General features: G+C 32.6%; 1 protein-coding gene across 1 annotated transcript in view; it reads right to left on the reverse strand.

The window, feature by feature from the left end:
* Positions 1–19,029, reverse strand: part of LOC121114243 (ATP-binding cassette sub-family G member 8) — a 51,156-nt gene extending 32,127 nt beyond the window's left edge. The window contains exon 1 of the mRNA XM_040708151.2: positions 18,431–19,029. The gene's annotated coding sequence lies outside the window, so the exon portion shown is untranslated. The remainder of the gene's footprint in view (positions 1–18,430) is intronic.
* Positions 19,030–19,054: the final 25 nt, after the last annotated feature.

A 19,054-nucleotide genomic window follows, 5' to 3' on the forward strand; every position in this document is an offset into this window, starting at 1 on the left:
AGCCTCGTAGTGGTGGTGGTGTGCTTTGCATGGAAAAATCCGCTAGACCGTAGACAAAAGCACTACAACTTCCCTTCTTAATCATCGTTTTCTCATATGAATACAAAAATGTAACAACAATATGTCATATGAGGATTTGACACATATGTGATGTGTCAACATAAAAACAATCTTGAAGAAACATCAAGAAAAGGAAAATCCCAACGTATTTTTTTTTGTACTTTATTTAAACCGAGTGGTCTATAAAAATATGAGGGCTCAGAATTTTAAACTTCAACAAAAGTAATTAAGAGTAGAATTTCAACACAATGAATACTATAAATGAATGTGTGTCTGAGCTTTCTTAATGATGGCTTCCAGGTGGAGGCAGATGTAGTCCTTTGTCATGCCGTCCTAGTGCTGGCTGACACTGGCTTTTAGGGACTAGGTGTTTGTATAACAAACACTGCAGGCCTTCCCTACGCATGCACCAAACAAGTGTAGTCAAGGGGTTGGCATCAGGTGTGTATAAAGAACTCAAAAGAGTTTTGCAACGGAGAAGACGGATTTCTTAAATTACTGGTATCAAAAGTGGCCTCTTCACCCTCAGAAGGGTCATTCTACCCACTTTTTTGATAGCTCTCTGGACAGTCTGGCGTGAAACGCCGAGATCTCCTGCACAGGCCCTCATGGACTTGAGTGGATTGGCATGACCTGTTTTTTAACTCATCCGGGTCCAGTTTGCCTTGTTGAAAGAGTCCATTTTTAAGGTTTCAGACTTGCTGACCACGTAGACGGTGGTCTTGGAGATGGTCACCTGCTTGGAGTGTGCAAATGAAATTCATCGATCACGTTCAAGTGTAATTTTCTTGGCTTGAACGTATGCTAAAGAGCTCAGATTTGTTTTGTATCTAATTGTTAATGCTTTAATATATCGAAATATGAATTAATTTCAATAACTCAACCTTAATTAATTATTGAATTCATAGGGGTTCTAATGTCGATGCACCACCAGCTAACCTGCAAAGGATGTTTATGAACCGTATTGTATGAGTTACAATCATAATATGTTATATTCGAGGATTAAAAATATTAAAAAGTAGATATTATCTACAAGTGGCCTGAATGACTAAGCTTTTGACATACAAGCCTCAATTATAATCCTTGTTGAGATAAGAAGAGTTTTTTCGTCATTCATAGGTATAATGTGTTTTTTTTTTGTATTTTGTTCTTTTTTACAAATTTAAAGTGGAATTATGATTTTGTTTCATCTTGAATAAGAAGAAAATATAATCCAAGGATCGGCTTAAGTATTATAAAATCCGTAAATTCAACAAATCCTATACATTTCAGTTTAAAACTTTTTCATGTAACATCAGAATTGTTGATGTCGGCTATTTTGGGAGTCTCAACCGACAAGTTTTCTTAGAATATAATCTTTTTTACATTAAGAGAAAATGGTGAACTACTGTCGTATTTGACAGGCAAATAAAAGGGGATTAAACCTTTACTGTCTATCAAAAATCTACCTATCTAACGTCTAACTAATTGAAAAAGAAATATAAAAAGACAAAAAAAAAAGGTATTTGATTAGCAGTCCGGCATAGCAATGCTGCTTTAGATTAAAATCTTTGTCTGCAACAACGAACGTCTGCTATGATAAAGAGTAGAAATAAAGATACATTAATATCTTGAGATGCGAGTGCCACAAAATACGAATTTTTATCAAGAAAGACGCTGGTAGAGAGATATATTATTATTAGTGATGAAAATCGTGTGCACTTTGGCATGTTAAAAAAAAAGAAAGCGAAATTAATAATGGTAATCCTGACAATTTAAAGAATGTTTTGGAGGACAGCAGTTTAGCTGCCATGACGTTTAATTAGATCAGCAACAATCAGCTGTGACAAGGAAATTGACAAGAATTACTCCGATGTGGGTTCCCAATCTTACTTTGAGTCCAACTAGGACTTACAACTATAGCTCTACAACAAATCCTCGGAGGGACTCTCCGTCGATTATGAGCATGCACGAATGTTCTATCAAGGTTTGAACATGATTGAATGTAGTACCAGAAAGGGTCACTTCAGAAAGGGGAAATTTCCTATTTATTGAGGGCAGTAATTTATTTTAGAACTATTTCTAATTTTCGTTGTTTAGAGATCCTAGTAGAGCAAATGCCTAAATTTCCCTAATCTCTATTAATTACAGTCATTTTATTATTCTTATCATTGGCTGTGCTTCCTGGAGCTATTGAAAGGCTCCTGACTGACCAAAATTTGAATACAACTTTCTTTAACCCTAAAATATGGAGGGGTCCAATTTTATAGCACCACTTGGTTTGATTTTGAGGCCACTCGGAAATGTATATTTTGATTCTTCCAGGATTTGGGCTAATTTATTAAGTTATTACAAAGGAGACCTGTGAAGACAAAGATTTTGGTTCGTTAGGTATATTTTATGTTATAGAGGCAATAAGGGGTTTGGGATTTATTGTGTGAGCACATCATCACATGTTTACTGTAGGTTTGGACTCGGATACTCACTACTCAGGAGTTGAATAATAATGACAACAGCTAAGGAAAAGAAGATTATTTGTTCAGAGTATCTATTCACAGCACTGGTTTGGTATTACGAAGTTAAGCAGCAAGAAAATTTGCATGACAAACACAGCTGATTTATTAAGTAACTCTCTACCTCTCTTTATATTACAAGTGACGTTATTGGGAAACCTGTTAGGGTAAATGTAATTCATAAAAAGAAGAGAAAAAAAATGCAATTTACAAGTTTCTGGATATTACACGCATTTAAGCATATCCAACTTGATAATGATTAATTTATTAAAAATGAAGATGTCAATTGGTAAATAACTCTTTATTAAATACTTCTATTAAATTCTTAATTTATTATAGTACATTTTTATCCTTTGCTATATTATTGATAAGGATATTATATTATTAGCAATAAAACATTTATGTAAAAACATTCGTTAAATAAAAAGACCAATATGTAAAATGAAAACACGACCGGTTCAAAAAAGAAGCTCATATTAGAAGCAATTTACTACTTGTCTTGACTTATGTTTTTTTTTTTTTTTTTTTAATGTTCAAAGGTAACACATTCCATAACTTCCCCGCATTTTATGAGAAGCCTTTATATTTCTTTACCTTAGCTTTTGGAGCTTTTACGCTCCCTTTTAATCGGATCTTGTCAGAGCAAAACTATCGGATCTTTCATACCCCATTTGATTTTTGGGATCTTCATTGATATTAAAATTGAAAACTTTGTGGGATACTTCAAGCGTATGTTGAGTAGACAGTCGATTCACAATGGATAATGTTGTTTGTTCTATGAGTTCATTAATTTTGATTTGATCCAGAAATAATTCCCATCAAGTTGATCTGTTTGGCTTACATTCTTACCAGTTATGTGTTTGTTGGATCTTGAGAGCTGATTCTTGTATACACCTAGGGGGCCAGTCCATATGTTATCTTATATTTAAATAAAGCCTCGACTACCATATAGAGCTCTTTGTGAGATAATATATCTTTCAAACGTCTGATAATGAAAGATCTAGAATTTAAATAATTTTCGACTCCTTTTGAGATCACCGGGTCCATTGAAAAACAAATACTTACTAATTCAATAATTTATGAAGGTTGAGTAATTGAAATTAATTCATTTTTCGATATATTAAAGTATAAGTAATTGGTAAGAAAAACAAAACAAATATGAACTCTCAAGCCTAGGTACGAGTCGAAAAAAGAACACTTGAACGTGATCAACGAATTTCCCTTCCCTGCACATCAATTAGTTGGACGTCTTTAGAACCACCATCAACGTCTGAAACGTTGCCAAGGAAGAAGGGCTCTGTGAAAAAGGGCAAACTGGATCCTGGAGGAGTTACAGAAAATAGCCAGGCCGATCAATTCAAGTACATGAGAGCACATACAAGAGATCTTGAGGTTTCACAACAGAGCTATTGAGCTAACAGTGGTTCGAAAAAGCCTTGTGATGATGGAGAGGCCACTTTTGACACCAGCAATTATAAAAACCCATCTCCTATGTTACAAGATTCTTTTGAACTCTTTCTTGACACTTTTATCCACCCCCCCCAGCCCTGATGCCAACTCGCTTACTACCAGAAGAAGGCCTGCAGTGTCCTTCATCCAAACATCGAAGCCCTCAAAGCCACTGTCAGCCAGCATTGAGACGCCATGATAGAGGACTACATTCCATTGTTGATTAATAAATTATATCTTACTGAAGTTTCAAAGGATTCAGATTTTAATGGACTACTAGGTATATTTAGCCCCAATAGTTAGGCATGAGTTTTTCCATGAGACCAAATCCTTTCCCGCATTTTTCACAACCGGATCATTTTGAGGCTTATGATTAATTGATGATTGAAGAAATGTAATGAACTCCGTCGATAGAACAAAAGGAATGTGAAAACTAAAGGCAAAGTTTGAGCCTATATGATACAACAACATAAATATGAAAGCGCCTGCATCATACGGTAAAATCTCCAAAAGGGGAAAATGTGCGTGATAAAATTACATAGAACCAGTGAAAATGGTCTCTAATACTTTAATTACTCTCATAAATATATAAAGACTCTTTTTGCATTCATGGAGCTGATATAACGTAATCAAAATTAAATCCTCATTAATTAGATATCTGTATAATTATGGTGAATAATAGCCAATAGGTATAGGAAGAGCCAATATAAATTACAAGCAATTATTATAGATGTAATCTCTAATTTATGATGAAATTCCTTGAACCAAGTGAAGTGCACTTTAGAAGAACATTCATGCATATATTAATTATTAAGATAAGGATTTTACTCTCATTGATAGATAGAATATATGTATATATATAAACTGCCAGAAGGGATCTGCTTTGAATATTTTATATTATTGAGTAAATAAACTAATTTAAATAGTTAAGAAACCTTTCGTAATGTAGAATAATAATAACTAATGCTCATCTCTCAATAGACATTTCCTATAAATGAGTTCATGAGAAGGTTACGCAAATTTAATTGGAGCTCTCAGAGAAGAATAAGAAAAAAAAGGGGATTTCAAATGGAATCCATCAATCTTTGAATCCCTTAATTTCCGTATATTACGTAATAAGGTAGGCTCACTGTTTTGAAATGTGTAATTAATTAGAGTGAGTCGAATATCATACTTTTAGAAATCAACCGATGATGAAAGGAGTATTGGTAAATTTTGAATAAAGGGGTCTCCGCAGGGTTTTATTTTGGGCTGGGCTCTTTTTAAGGAGAGGCATAATGTTGTTAGAAAAAAAAATTGCAGTTAAATTTTTTTGAAAAAGGCTCAATTTGACCGAATGAACTTTTTAAGTTTAAAATTATTTTTGTAGGCTTTTTATAATTAAAAGAGCATCCATTTAATACTACTTGATACGACAACATAACTTCCTTTTTTGAATTACGTGTCAATTAGGCTGTAGAAGTAGAAGAAAGGCGGAGGTTAGCTTCATTCTAGAGGCGAGATCATATAGTTTTCTTAAAGGTATATATCATGTGTTTAGGAGAAGTGAGGAACGTGCGTTTTATCGTTGTAAATAAATATTGCCAAAAAATAGTTTGACAGAATATTTTATTAAACAAAACTAATTGCAATGAAGTTCTTGAGTAGTTTTAATTGGTGCAATTTATGAAAATCAGTTATTGGCTTTAATTTTTAATAAACAAAAAACTATTTTTTCAATTCATTTTCATAATTTGACATTTGAACATTACTCTAAACGCAAATAACTCCATAGATAATCAGATCTGCTTTCATGGAATGATTATCTATTTGGTGTAGTTTCTCGTAATTGGAAAAATGATGGATGTCTGTTTACTACACAACTCTTTCCTTTACTCCGTTTTAAAAATTGGAATAATTTGATCACCCCCCTAAAAACAACTCACCCTAATGTGTATTTCCTTTAGAGATGAGTATGTACATACAAGCTGATATCATAATATTATTTAGGAGCATTAATGGTTAATTATGAGTATCATTTTCCCCAATATTATAAGGTACATTATATGTAGCGACCCCTAGCAAAGGGATTCAATGACCTTTGAGCGGAGAATACAATCACAAAAATGGATAATTATTATCCATACTCGTCGAAGAGGGAGCCTATGCTTTTTACCTCCCTTCTTATTTGGGTACATTAGTTAGGGTGGTTTATTTTTTAATAATTTTCGAATTTCGATTACGACTAATGCGGAGACGTTGCCATGCGGTAAGAAAGTACCCATTTAAAATTCCCTTGTTCTACAATGTCATTTTTAATAGGTTGCACATTTCGCGGTCAAAGATTGAACAAATACAAAAAATTTATTTGGTATATTAAGATGATAAAAAAAACATTATTCGTTTTGCTGCATAAAACCATATCTTTTAATATTGTCTATGTTGATATAAAAGGTTAAAAAAAAGAAAGATTGGCGCCATAAAGCGTCAACATTGTTGATGTAGCCCATTTTGGGAGAGGTACAATGTTTTATAAGAATAAAGTAAACCTTTCTCATTCATATTAAAGAAAATAGTCAACTATTGGATCTCAAAATGGAACCAACAAATAAAAAGACTTAAACCTTTGCCATTTGATTAAATTTTTCATTTAAAAAAAAAAATTTAATTGTTTGTTAATAGCTATGGATTTGTGAAATTTTTCTCCCAAAAAAAGTTTATATTTGAAATTTAATTTTATAATTTTTTTTCTTTTTTAACAACTCTGGATTTTTGAAATGTTTTGTAAATAGCTCTGGATCTCCGAAAAATTTAATTTTTCAATTTTTTTTTTCAGAAAAATTTAATTTCTGCAATTTTGATTTTTTTTCAGAAAAATTCCAAAAATCAAGCCCTCCCCCGCGGACATCCCTGTATTTTCCTCTAATTATTTTACTTTTATCATCCCTAATAATCGATCGAAAATTGTACAAATTTAACATTCCATACGGATTTTTAGTACATATTAGTGGATTAATTCAAACAGCACTATTTATCAATGACATCAAGCAATATTCAATGCAAGTCTGAAGTTTTTTTGTACTCTTGGAGCCATTTAATGTGTTATTGGGAATTGGTTTATTTTATATAGTAGAAATATCAACATTAATGCCTCAAAATGCCAATGGCGTCTCCTTTAATTACGATGCAATTTATGATCTAAGTTAAAACGCTCTATACTAATCTTCCAGCTCAAACCAAGAAATGTTCATTTTATTCATTAAAATCATTAACTTTGAGTCCCCAAAGCTTTATGCAATTTATGACGTTAGTGAAAACGTTCTCTAGGCGATTCATCAAAATTTCCTTACGTTATTCTAGCTTTTTTCTCCATCGACTTTAGAAAAATTATTAATGATTATTTTTTATAGGTTAGAAAAATGTTATGAAATTAATGTTATGGGGAATAACGAAAAATGCTTTATTTTAACCTTTATTGTCTAAATGAACAAATAATTGCCTACTTTCAAACTTTGAACGAGATGTGCGACAGATAGATGACATCTCTGTAGAAGAATCAAATTTTAAAGAGCTTATTTTCCTAGTAAATTAATACTTTTCCACACTTCGAAAAAAGTTGAAATACAAACCGACCTATTTTACATAGTATGGTTATACCTACACAGATTGTAGAATAAGCTCCATGATGATAAGAACATAACAACTTTTTTTATTTTATTGATGAAAAGTATGAAATAACCCTAATGGCTATGAATAGCAACCATTCATGCAAGGAAGAGTCTACAATCTTCATGAAACAGAGAAAAAACCACTTTTCTCAACAATCACGGAGGGGAAAATATGTTTATAAAAGAAAACAATAACAAACTTCCATAACTAACCGTTCTAGCTAATAGCTAGCCACCTACCTTCATAGGTACATTAACATACATCAATTAGGAGAGGATGTGGATTTAACGATTAAAATGTCATTAACATCGCGAGTTTTCGGGTGTAAAAGAAAAAACACGTGATAGAATGGTTATACAATTTGAAGCTATACAAGGTAAACATTTTTCATCAAATAAAATGTGTAAACAAATATGATTCCTAAGGCGTCTGCATGTTGATATTTTGGAGGGGGATAGGTTTTTTGGAATTTTGTAGAAAAAAAAAAAAATTCACAACTATTCTCAACAAAGTTATTTTTTTTATAATGAAAATTCAGAAATTGAATTTAATAAATAAATTTTTTTTGAAAAAAATATTTCAAAATCCACTGCTGTTAACAAAAGAATACATTTTTGAAAAAAAAATTTAAAACATTATTTTTTTTGGAAAAATAAATCAAAAATCCATAGTCATTGTAAAAAAATTAAACTTTTTGAAAAAAAGTTCATAAATTAAATTTAAAACTTTTTCAAAATCAAAAATCCACTGCTGTTCACAAAAAAATAAATTTTTTGAAAAAAAATCTGAAATGTTTAATTTTTTCGAAATATTATCAAATCTGAATAGTTATAATTTAAAAAATATAATTTTTGTAAACAAATTCAGAAATTAAATTTTAAATATAAAATTTTTAGAAAAAAAAAAAAATCAAATATAAAATGTGTATTTTATTAACCTTGAAGAAGTATAGGTAATTGCATTGACTCCATCTGATATAGTAAAATGCCATTGAACACCATATAGAGAAAGCATATTTCTTTCCCTAGGAACAACCAAGACGCGAACCTATGCACATTGAGCTCAAGACGAAAGTTTCCCCGGAGCGTGTTGTGCATTGAGCTACGTGTTTAATGTTTCAGTTTTTTTATTAACATTGCAAATTACACCAAATTCAAGTCATGAAGGCTTGTTGCAGGCAGCTCTTTCGACCTGTACCTAGATGGAATAATCCAAAAGGATTCAGATCAGAGAAGCTGAGAGGCCACTTGTTCATGACAACATTGAAAAGAATCTTCACTCTAGATAATCTCTTCACTTTTGTGGCTTGTAAACAGATGTTTCTTCCTCTTGGCTCTTGATTTGGCTCACAATTCATCTTTAATGATCCGTCGGAGCGTAACTTCACTCACATTTATCTTCTTGGACATACCACAAATCATCATCACAGGATGAGTAAAGGCGGTTTCAACAGTCATAATCATGGCCTTTGTTCTTACTGTTCGTTTATGACCTTGACCATACTTTTTGGCAACTGTTCCTCGGGTTTCAGAATACTTTTTAATGCTATACACGTCCATCCAGCTGATCCTGAGATTCAACTGCTTAGCCAAAACGCGAATTGTCCTCACTGGATTTCTAGCAAGGTAGTTTTGTAGGCCATAATTATGACGTTTGTTCTTAATGTTCGTTTCCGACTTTGTCCAGACTTTCTGACGACTGTTCCTTGGTTTTGAAAAAGGCTTTTAATGCCATACACTGCCGTCCGCCTGATCCTCGGTTGGGTTATTCTAACGTTCGAGCATTGCTAGTGCAAGATTTTTTTAAACTTCTATTTCGTCGACAGTCTTTGAAGATACAGCCAATTTTGTGAAGTAAAAACAATTGCAAATGATTATTGAAAATATAACGTAACCTCACTTTTGAAAGAATTCCTATCAAAACCTGAGCTGTGAGCATTTCTTGAAGTGTAAACATAAATATTGGGACGATTAAAAAAAAAAAAAAAAAAAAAAAAAAAAAGGCAATGCCGATTCTATAATATTTTAAATAATAGTTTCAAAATACCATTTTGCTATCAGGGGTGTTCACAGGATTATATTTTTCCACAAGTATTTATACTTTAATATTTTAAAATGATATACTTACTAATCAAGGATGCCATAGATTTAGACGGGGGGGCTTTAATATTGAAGGTAATTTCATACATTCCAAATAAATCGAAATGCACTTTTTTTTCATTTCAGAAAAAATCTTACAATTACAAAATTAATTAAATATATACTTCAAGATTTTCTTTCTTCATTTTCATGATTAGACGTATGTACCTATGATTGTATCTACTTCAATTGCCCCCAGCTCTGGTAATGAAATATTATTACATCGTAAAACTATTTGAGCTCTAAAGATCCACAATCATTTATTTTTTAGTGTTGGCCATTTTAAGACGAATAAATTATTTTCTAATTACAACATGGAACAACATTTTTTGTGTAGGCTGAAACCCACATTTATTATTGTTATTAAAGCCGTAAAACACAAAATGACCATTAAAACTCTCAACCTTTACAGGTTTGTCCTTTAAAGCCTTCAAAAAATCAAGACTTTAGAGTATAAGTACAACTGAGTGTGCCATATTTTGTCATAAAAGATCTATATAGATGAAAATCAAAGTATATAACAAATGGATTTAAACATTTCAGCTTTTGAAAAAGGAGTTACTTGTTAATTTATCTTGATTACAATTAATGAAAAATGTATATAATCACAAAAAAATTAAGATTGAGTAGGGGAAAAAATCGTTGTATATACTGATATAGACAGAAGAAAATCATCCGTCCAGTGTTTGAAAACGATTACATATCTGTCTACAGTCTGAGTTATCGGTCCAAATCGTTTTAGAAAAAAATAACGTAAGACCGAACCGAAAAATCATTTGGTCTTGGGCCCCGTCTCAACACTAGCCTATATTCCCTTCATTAAAACAATGTATAATAACAATTTTATGCAAATACGAAATAATTTCATTCGTGACTACAAAATCAAGTCCTTCTAAATAGATAAATAAGCAGTATGCCTGGATATGTACATAGTATGTACTATGAATAGAAAAGTAGATTACAATCTATTTAAAGATGAGGGATGATCCACTCTGAATACATAAGTGCACTGCTCCCTTCCTACAAAAACCACAAAAGGACCTTCGAACATGAATTCCTATGTGAAATATTGACCAAAGTACCTACTTCGGTATTTTATATAGGAGTAGAAGTTCTTCATACAGAACATACTTTGATGCGTGTATTTATGAATACATTACATTAGTTGTAATATTATTATTTACATATTTGATGAATCATTTAATGATGTGAAAGAGATTGTATTCAAATGTGGAATTATTCCTCAGCTATTTTTTCTTCGATGTATTCACATCTGACAACTCTTTCTTCTTCTCCTTTTTATTCCAGAATGAAAGGGATCCCCCTCTCTCTTACAATCACACCTCGTTACCATGATTATATCACGCAACTTCTCATTTAAAAAAGACCAAAAATTTCCAACTATGGAGTTATTCACTAATAGTGGATAACAAGACTCATTTTTTTACAAATGAATTCAAGCCAAAAAGGGAATTTATTTTTGAGCGTAGAATACAAAACTGATCTCAGTTTTTCTCTCAGTCATTTGGGTCCTTTTAACACGTGCTCCACAGAGAGGCACACAATTATGGCTGCATGGCGTACTTATTCAGAGGGCATCTGAAGAATTTTGTATTTTACTAATATACAGGGTAGGGTAGCAAAACGTAGACTCGAGAGATGGACATTAAATCCATCAATCATTTTATATTTTCAATAATAGGAAAAAAAAATAATGTTAACAAAACATGTAGACAAGATTTTTAGAAAACTTTTTTCATTCAATGTAGCCATTTTCATTATCAATCACAGCCTTTACACGTCCTCTGAATACCCTTCAGGAGTTGATGACAAACTCATCTAACAAGTTGCCCCATGCAGCCACTACGGAGGACTTTAGTGAGTCCATATTTGGTTGTGACATCCTGATGGTTTCCTTCTCCCGAGTGTCCCATAAAGAGAAGTACAGTGGGTTCAAATCAGGTGAGGAAGGGGTCCATATCTCTTTGGACCAGAAATTAAGCCATGTTACAAGGTGGCCTGGCCGATTTTCTGTCCAACTTAGAAAACGAACGGAGGTATCTTCTTTCCTTCATAAACCACAACGCCAAGGATCATTATTTGAGTCGGATAATTGGTGTGGTAATCCCATTTGACCTCTTTTTATGTTTCTGCAAGCCAGTGGTTGTTCTGGCCACTGTGAAATTGATCAACTATGAAAATCTTCTTGTCTGATAAATTTTCACAATTCACCCATTTGCCTTGGCCCACGAGAGGACTTTATAGCACATTTGGAGCCTCCTGGATTTCATGCCCTCTGTCAGAAGGTACCGTGGGGTCCTTGGGACAGAAAATAACCTCGATTTGTGCTTTATAGCCCTCCGGATGATCCTATGAGCCACAAAGAAGTTGTTGGTGAGGTGATTCATCGTCTTAGCGGGGTTTTCTTTTGTACTCTTCTCCAAACTTAACAAGAACTTCGAATCCCTCTTACAATTATGCCCTTCACTTGCTGACATCCTGGAGTGGTCTTTCACATTTTTTTCATATTGTCCAAACTTACAAACCAGGGTACTAGAACATATAAAAATGTCCGTAATCTTCACCACATCAACTTCATTATCTAGGAGATCTGAGATGCGCTGCCTTTTTGCTTGTTGCCCGCTCATGATGAGGAAATGACTAAATGATTAGTATAGTTTGTGTATGTAAAAAGGCTGGTGGAAAAAGAATATCAAAAAATAATCACTCAACTGTTTCATAATTATAAGATAATAAACATTAATTAACAGTCCACGTTTTGTTGCCCCACCCTGTCGATTTGCTATTTTGGCCACCTTGACATTTATGTCAAGGTGGCCAAAATATGGTTGGTCTAAACTTATTCCAGATTTTAAATCCTTACCATTTTGATGTACATTCTATACGTGATTTAATCCCAAAAAAGTGCTTGCTAACTATTGTAAAACCGCAGCTTAAAAATATATTTTATATCATAAACATTTATTTCAAAGAAAATAACTAGTCTTGACTCTTAAAAATAATATTTAAATGAATAATTTGGTCAGCCATTCAAAAAGTTTATTTGCTAATTTTAAACAATAGAATATCAACACTTGAATAAACTACATTTAGAACAAAACTCTGACGAAATTAACTAGTTTTGTAACAAATCATCAATTTGGGTTGCATATTATATAAGATTAGTTGACATTGAAACAAAAACAAACAGGTTTACTATCTACTTAAAACTGCTAAATGCATGTAATAAAATTGAATGTATAAAAATAATTGGTTTTCCTTCATGAAACGTTTGAATAATATAATGAATTTTATAACGAGGCTCTCTAACCTGTTGTGTCAACACAAAAACAACCTTACAATAGAACAATAAAACAAGCAAATATATTTGATATATATGTATACCAATAAACATATTTGGTCAATGATAGGCTTTATGCAAGATTGTGCCCTTATCGGTCTAACGGTTCCAGTTCTTGAACACCCGGAACTGACAAAGTCGAACCGAGACCGCAAAATATTGCTTATCGGTCTCGGTTCTTGTACTTTTGTTCCTATATATAATAAATAAAAAATACAATATATATTAATAAAAATATATTAGCTTTAATCCATAATTCAATTTTATGAGTTTATTTGCGTGCAATAACGGAGTTTCCCAATATTTTTTTAATGTGCTAGGGTCAAACAGTAGTATCTGAGTTCCAAATAGCAAAGGGCTTCTTATGGGTCTGGAAAAGTGGGGTAGATTATTGATCCAGGTACGTTACTAAGTTTGTTGGGGTCTATAATATGATAACTATAATATTTCTTAAGCCAGCGTTTCCCAAACTTTACTATGCCAAGGGCACTAATATATTTTTAGCTGAGACCCCCTTTATCCGAAACATGTGCACTATGTATATGTAGAATGAAAGCAATCCTCAATTCTCCATCTTCCAACGTCCCCCTAGTCTCCCCTCACGGCCCCCACTTTGAAAACCATAGTCTTAAGCAACCTTAATTTCCAGCATCCCTATTGGAACTTGTGGCCAGAAACACCAGAAATTAAGGAACAATAAAGATAAGGCCATATTTTTAAGAGTTTATAAGACAGTTTTTATAGTCCAAAATTAAACATTGGTAAAATAAGGTGTCTTATTTGCCATAAATGAACAAGGAAAGTATATTTAATAATGATATATTGGACACTTGCTATTATATATATATATATATTGTTGCAAAATATATGCTTCATCTATTACACTTAATAAAATAAAAATCCTTTACTTGATTTTTTTGATAATTAAATTTTTTGCTCTATTGCATAATTTGATAGAATGACCTTTTTTTAAGAAAATAAAGCCTTAAAAACTTTTCTTCATTTTGGAAATATTTTTTCAATGTTTGTACGGATTATGCTCATTTTGATGATATTGAGACAATTTTGCTTACAAAAATAGTACTTGAAGTGAAAATGAATAGTGGGTCGTAATTAAACATGAAGCAAGCTGCAATTGGACATCCCTGGTTTAGAACAAGGGATTTACACAACTTAATTTGCCCCAAATATCCCTCCTTTCGACTCAAATAAATATATTTATAATACTTTAATTGTGATAATGGAATTTTGATACGTTAAGGGCAATTTGGGGCATTCCCAAAGGTTTAATAAGAATAACTTGTTGATAGAATTTGACGATAATTCGTCGTGGAAGAATACAAATGTATTTTATACTCAATAACCAAAACTCATTCTTGCTTCCTTTTGTGTTGAGATGTCACAATTACATTAAGGGACTCCATTTTGCAATCAACAATGCTTAAAATAAACCCTTTAAATACTGTTATGATCCAAAAGAAAACGTTATTTTCTCATTTCTAATAAAATTATCATTCGATTTCAAATTCTTTTTTTTTTCTTTTAGCCAACAAGGTGTATCTATAATTCAATTTAATAGTAGGACTATAAAAAAACGAAAATTATTGAAATCATTAATACAAAAATATACACACGTCTAGTAAAACAAAAAAGTCACCAAAATCTAATTAAAGACATAGAATAATAAAAAATTAACATATCCCACAAACATAAAGACAAAAACTTGGAAAGAAAAGACTGAACTGTAGAGTTTGTTTAAAAAAGGACTATCCTTTTTTAAACAAACTCAAAAGTGAAGTTTCACCGGAGATAGGTATCATAGTGCGAGGAAGCACGTTTCGTATACAGGATATGCTGAGCCATTGTAATAGTTCCATTAATAATATTTTCTTTTTTTTCCGGAGTAAAAGGCTAAAAAATCACCCTTCTTAATCTAATAAATTGGAAGGATCGTATCGCATTCAAATAGAAAATGATCGTTCGTCTCGTCCTTGGTCCGACAAAAGCCACTTATTATTTTATCACCGTAAAAAACTTTGCTCCTTACTTGCATTTTTCTGATGATGATAGTAAGTCATTTTTGTATAACGCTTATGCTTTTCTTCACAGGGAAATCTATTACCTTTTTCTCCAGGTATTTAAGAAAAGGCTCCATATCGGAATTTGACTAGATTTTCTAAGATCCGACGTACTAAGAAAAAAACAATCGAAGACGTATCTTGGAACTAGTACATAACTCCGAAAAGCTAACTTGCACTCTTCGAAGGCCATTTTATTTATCAGCTCAACTGAATTTGCTGTTTCTACTGCATAATCGACTTCACTTGTCCGGATCTTCAAATCCCTGAGATAACCTTTGGTTGGAATTTCCCACCTAAGGGACTTTTCAAAAGAGTAGAAGATATCTACGAACCCCTTTGAAAGTCTTTTTATCCTTTCCGAATATTTTGTCAACTTTTCTAAAATCCTACTAGACCTTTGTAAGGCTCAATCTTGTACTTGTTATCGAAAAACATTGAGAGATGAGAGCTCCAGAAATGTTCCTCCGTTGAAAGTTGCACTATTCATTAGGAGTTAAGCGATTCCCATAAACCCTTTAAATACTGTTCTGATCCAAAAGAATCCGTTGTATTCTCATTTCGAATAAGATTATCATTCGATCCCCAATTTTATTTTTTTGATATTTTGGTAAAACTGTTCACCATGGATGTTGAAAATATCAGCCTTTTTGATTTGTTAGTTTGTTTTTGACAGATAAAAAAGTTAGATGTTTTTTGGTACCCTCCACAATTTTCTACTATTGTAAAAAATGTGTGAAAAATCAATATTTAGAGAAAAATTATTTTTAAACTATTAAAAGATTGTTTACTAAAATAAAGTAGTTATTTTTTTACAAAATACTAAAATTTGAAAAATGAAGAATCTTTTAAAAAGATTTTTTTTAAAACGTTATAACTTTTGTATCTGTCAAAAACTAACTGTGAATGCAAACATTGTGGGTGGACATGTGTACCAACATAATAGAAAAATTAATTTGAGAATCGAATGATAATTGAATTCCAAATGAAAAAAACAACAGTTGATTTTTTTATCAGACCTCGTTAATAGAGTTAACATTATTGAATAGATAATTTGAATAATTATTCCCTCACAAAATCCAGATATTTATCCAAAAAGACCTTGAAATCCTTGTTTATAATATTTATATACATAGGTAGTATAATTAATCGATGGTAATTTACTTATTTATGGGGTTTAACCCATAAGGATATTATTTTCCCTCTTATAATAAAAGAGTTGTAAATTATGAATATGAATGGTGACGGCAAGTGATGAAAATCCATTGTAGAATGGGTATGTTAAAAAACATGACCCTGACAATTAGAAGAATGTTTTGGAGGAGAGAAAGAATAATAGTCATGACGTTTCATTTGATCAGCTACAATCAGTTGTGACAAGGGAGGAAGGAAAAAATGATATAAACAAGGACATTTGCTTGAATTACTCCGAAGTCGATCTCCAATACTACTCTGAGTACAACAAGGACTTACAATTATAACTCCGTAACCATTCTTCGGGGTTAGGATCCGTCTTTTATGAGCACATACGAATGTTCAATCAGGTTTTGAATATCATTGAATCTATTTAGGGAAGGAATTTCACTACTCAGGAATTAAATGAAAATGACAACTCCCAAGGAAAGGAAAACACATTCTTCAGGTTACCAATTCCAAAAAAACGGGGCAGATAAAAATATCACCGGATTTACATCACTCATCACAGCAGTGCATAAAATATAAATAAGGTGTATTATGTACTAGTCTTTACATCTCAGGATCCCGGATTTCCTCGTAGTTTTTACAAAATTCCCGGGAAATCCGGCATTTTATTATCTGATAATATAAGTTTAATTTCTTTAGGTATATTCGGAGATTTCCCTAAGATTTCCAGAATGAAGTCAATCACTACAACCAGATACCTCCATCTTCAACCACAGCCTCCAAACTGGTGTTGAACCTGGTACAGGCCCTGATGGTATCACCTTGCTCGTATTGGCCTCTGTCTCAAGAATAGAAGACCCATAGGAGCTAACAGTGTTTTGTGGATGCTTATAAATAGTTCTATCGAAGACGCTCATAGATAGTAGTCCAATGGGTTCAGACCCGACGAGATAGGAAGCCACAGTTCCATCAATTTCAGCTCTCTAGTATCATTAGCTATGGTGGTATTTGGGTATTTGGGCCTGCGTAGTTTTAGGACTGATATGGAGGAATGAACTGGACAGAACTGCAGTCCTAAATATGGACCGACAGAACACTAGTTATGGTATAATATTAAGCCCTTCTAGCGGGCAAAAGTGTCGCTACGACCAGCTACTTTGTACAAATATTGATCACATGGTCATTGTTTTGCCATATAGCTAATATTTTTGAGTAAAACACCTTAAAACGGATTATTTCTTCTTAAAATATAAACAAAAGTACTCAACTATTTACAAAGGAGACTCCGATATATCCCGGGTAATGAGGAACCACCCTATGTACATTCCTATCTGTAGGTATTTAGCGAACAAAGTCCTTGGACTTGAGTACAAAATCACAAAAGAAGCGAACAGTTCAGGGTTTTTGATAAGAAATTTATGAATATAAGTACATATAAAATAAAATAAGGATCATGTATAATTATTTTTCCTCTAATATAATAAGTTCATTGTGTGGAAATAAATTCCTTGCGCTCAAAAAGCAGAATGGGTAGACGCACTCTTTTGCAAGGATAGGAAGAGACGAAGGAGGAATATGGGGCATCTCCAATATTGCATGAGCACATTGATGGAAAAGAAATGAATGAGATGGGTTTGACCTAGAATCTACACCTTAGTCCACTTCAAACATGAAAGAAGTACACATTATATTCGACTCTTTGCTTTTTGTCATAGGAGATTAATCTTATAATATAATAAATTTATAATCAAAATGTGGAAATACCTCCATTGTATATAGTCAACCAAGAGTATAGAGCTGTGCTTTTAATTTGAAAAATAATCATATAATATAATACATATTAATAAAAGCATTTATTAATATGGTATACCATTAGATCTTCTGGATTTCCTGGAAGGAATCCTTTGAGGTTGAATATCAATATGTAGATCAAAAACGTTTTAAAAGAAATAATCCTTGCAAATTACGTAAGCCATTAAAAGATCCTTATCAAATCATAGTTCAAAATATGCAATAAAACAATATATATATATATATATTAGTAAATGACCAGATTCTTACCTTATCAGCGTATCCAGAACGACGATGCTTTCTTCAAGTTGTTATATATTATTTATAATTAATATCTACAAATATATGCACAGTGATTTCCAAAAAGTATCTTCACCCCTGTCACGAAGACGATAAATCGTAGTTCCTCTATGAATAACTTCAAATATGTATAACTCAAATGCGAAATAGGTGATATCGTGTTCCGTCAGGTAAACTAATCATACTAGTACTCCCAATATACTCATAGATTGTCCGTGAGGAAGAGAAACCCCCTTTAATTTCAACTGCTCTGCACTGGGAGTACGAATGGTTCGCGTTGTCTAAGGTAAGTATGTCGATGATGGTGGTGAAACTAACTAAGCACGTCTAACGCAAAGACTCGGGGAGTGAGAAGCAGTAGAGAGAGTGAGAGTACCCTATGTTTTGCTCCCTTGTCATCCAGGTCCTTTATATTGTATGTAGTAAGCTCAACTGCAGAGTAAGGCTTGGGGATGAAGAGTCATAGGGTAGCAGGTTCACAGTGAGTAGTTTCCCCTTACCTGTGGATTGGACTTGCCGGTGGTTACCTTACTGTAGTATGCGTGCGGATAACAGTATAGGTTGTCAATAGAATAGTAGTTTTACTACCACTTC

Source organism: Lepeophtheirus salmonis, chromosome 3 (assembly GCF_016086655.4).
Source record: "Lepeophtheirus salmonis chromosome 3, UVic_Lsal_1.4, whole genome shotgun sequence".
NCBI classification, from domain to species: Eukaryota; Metazoa; Arthropoda; class Copepoda; order Siphonostomatoida; family Caligidae; genus Lepeophtheirus; species Lepeophtheirus salmonis.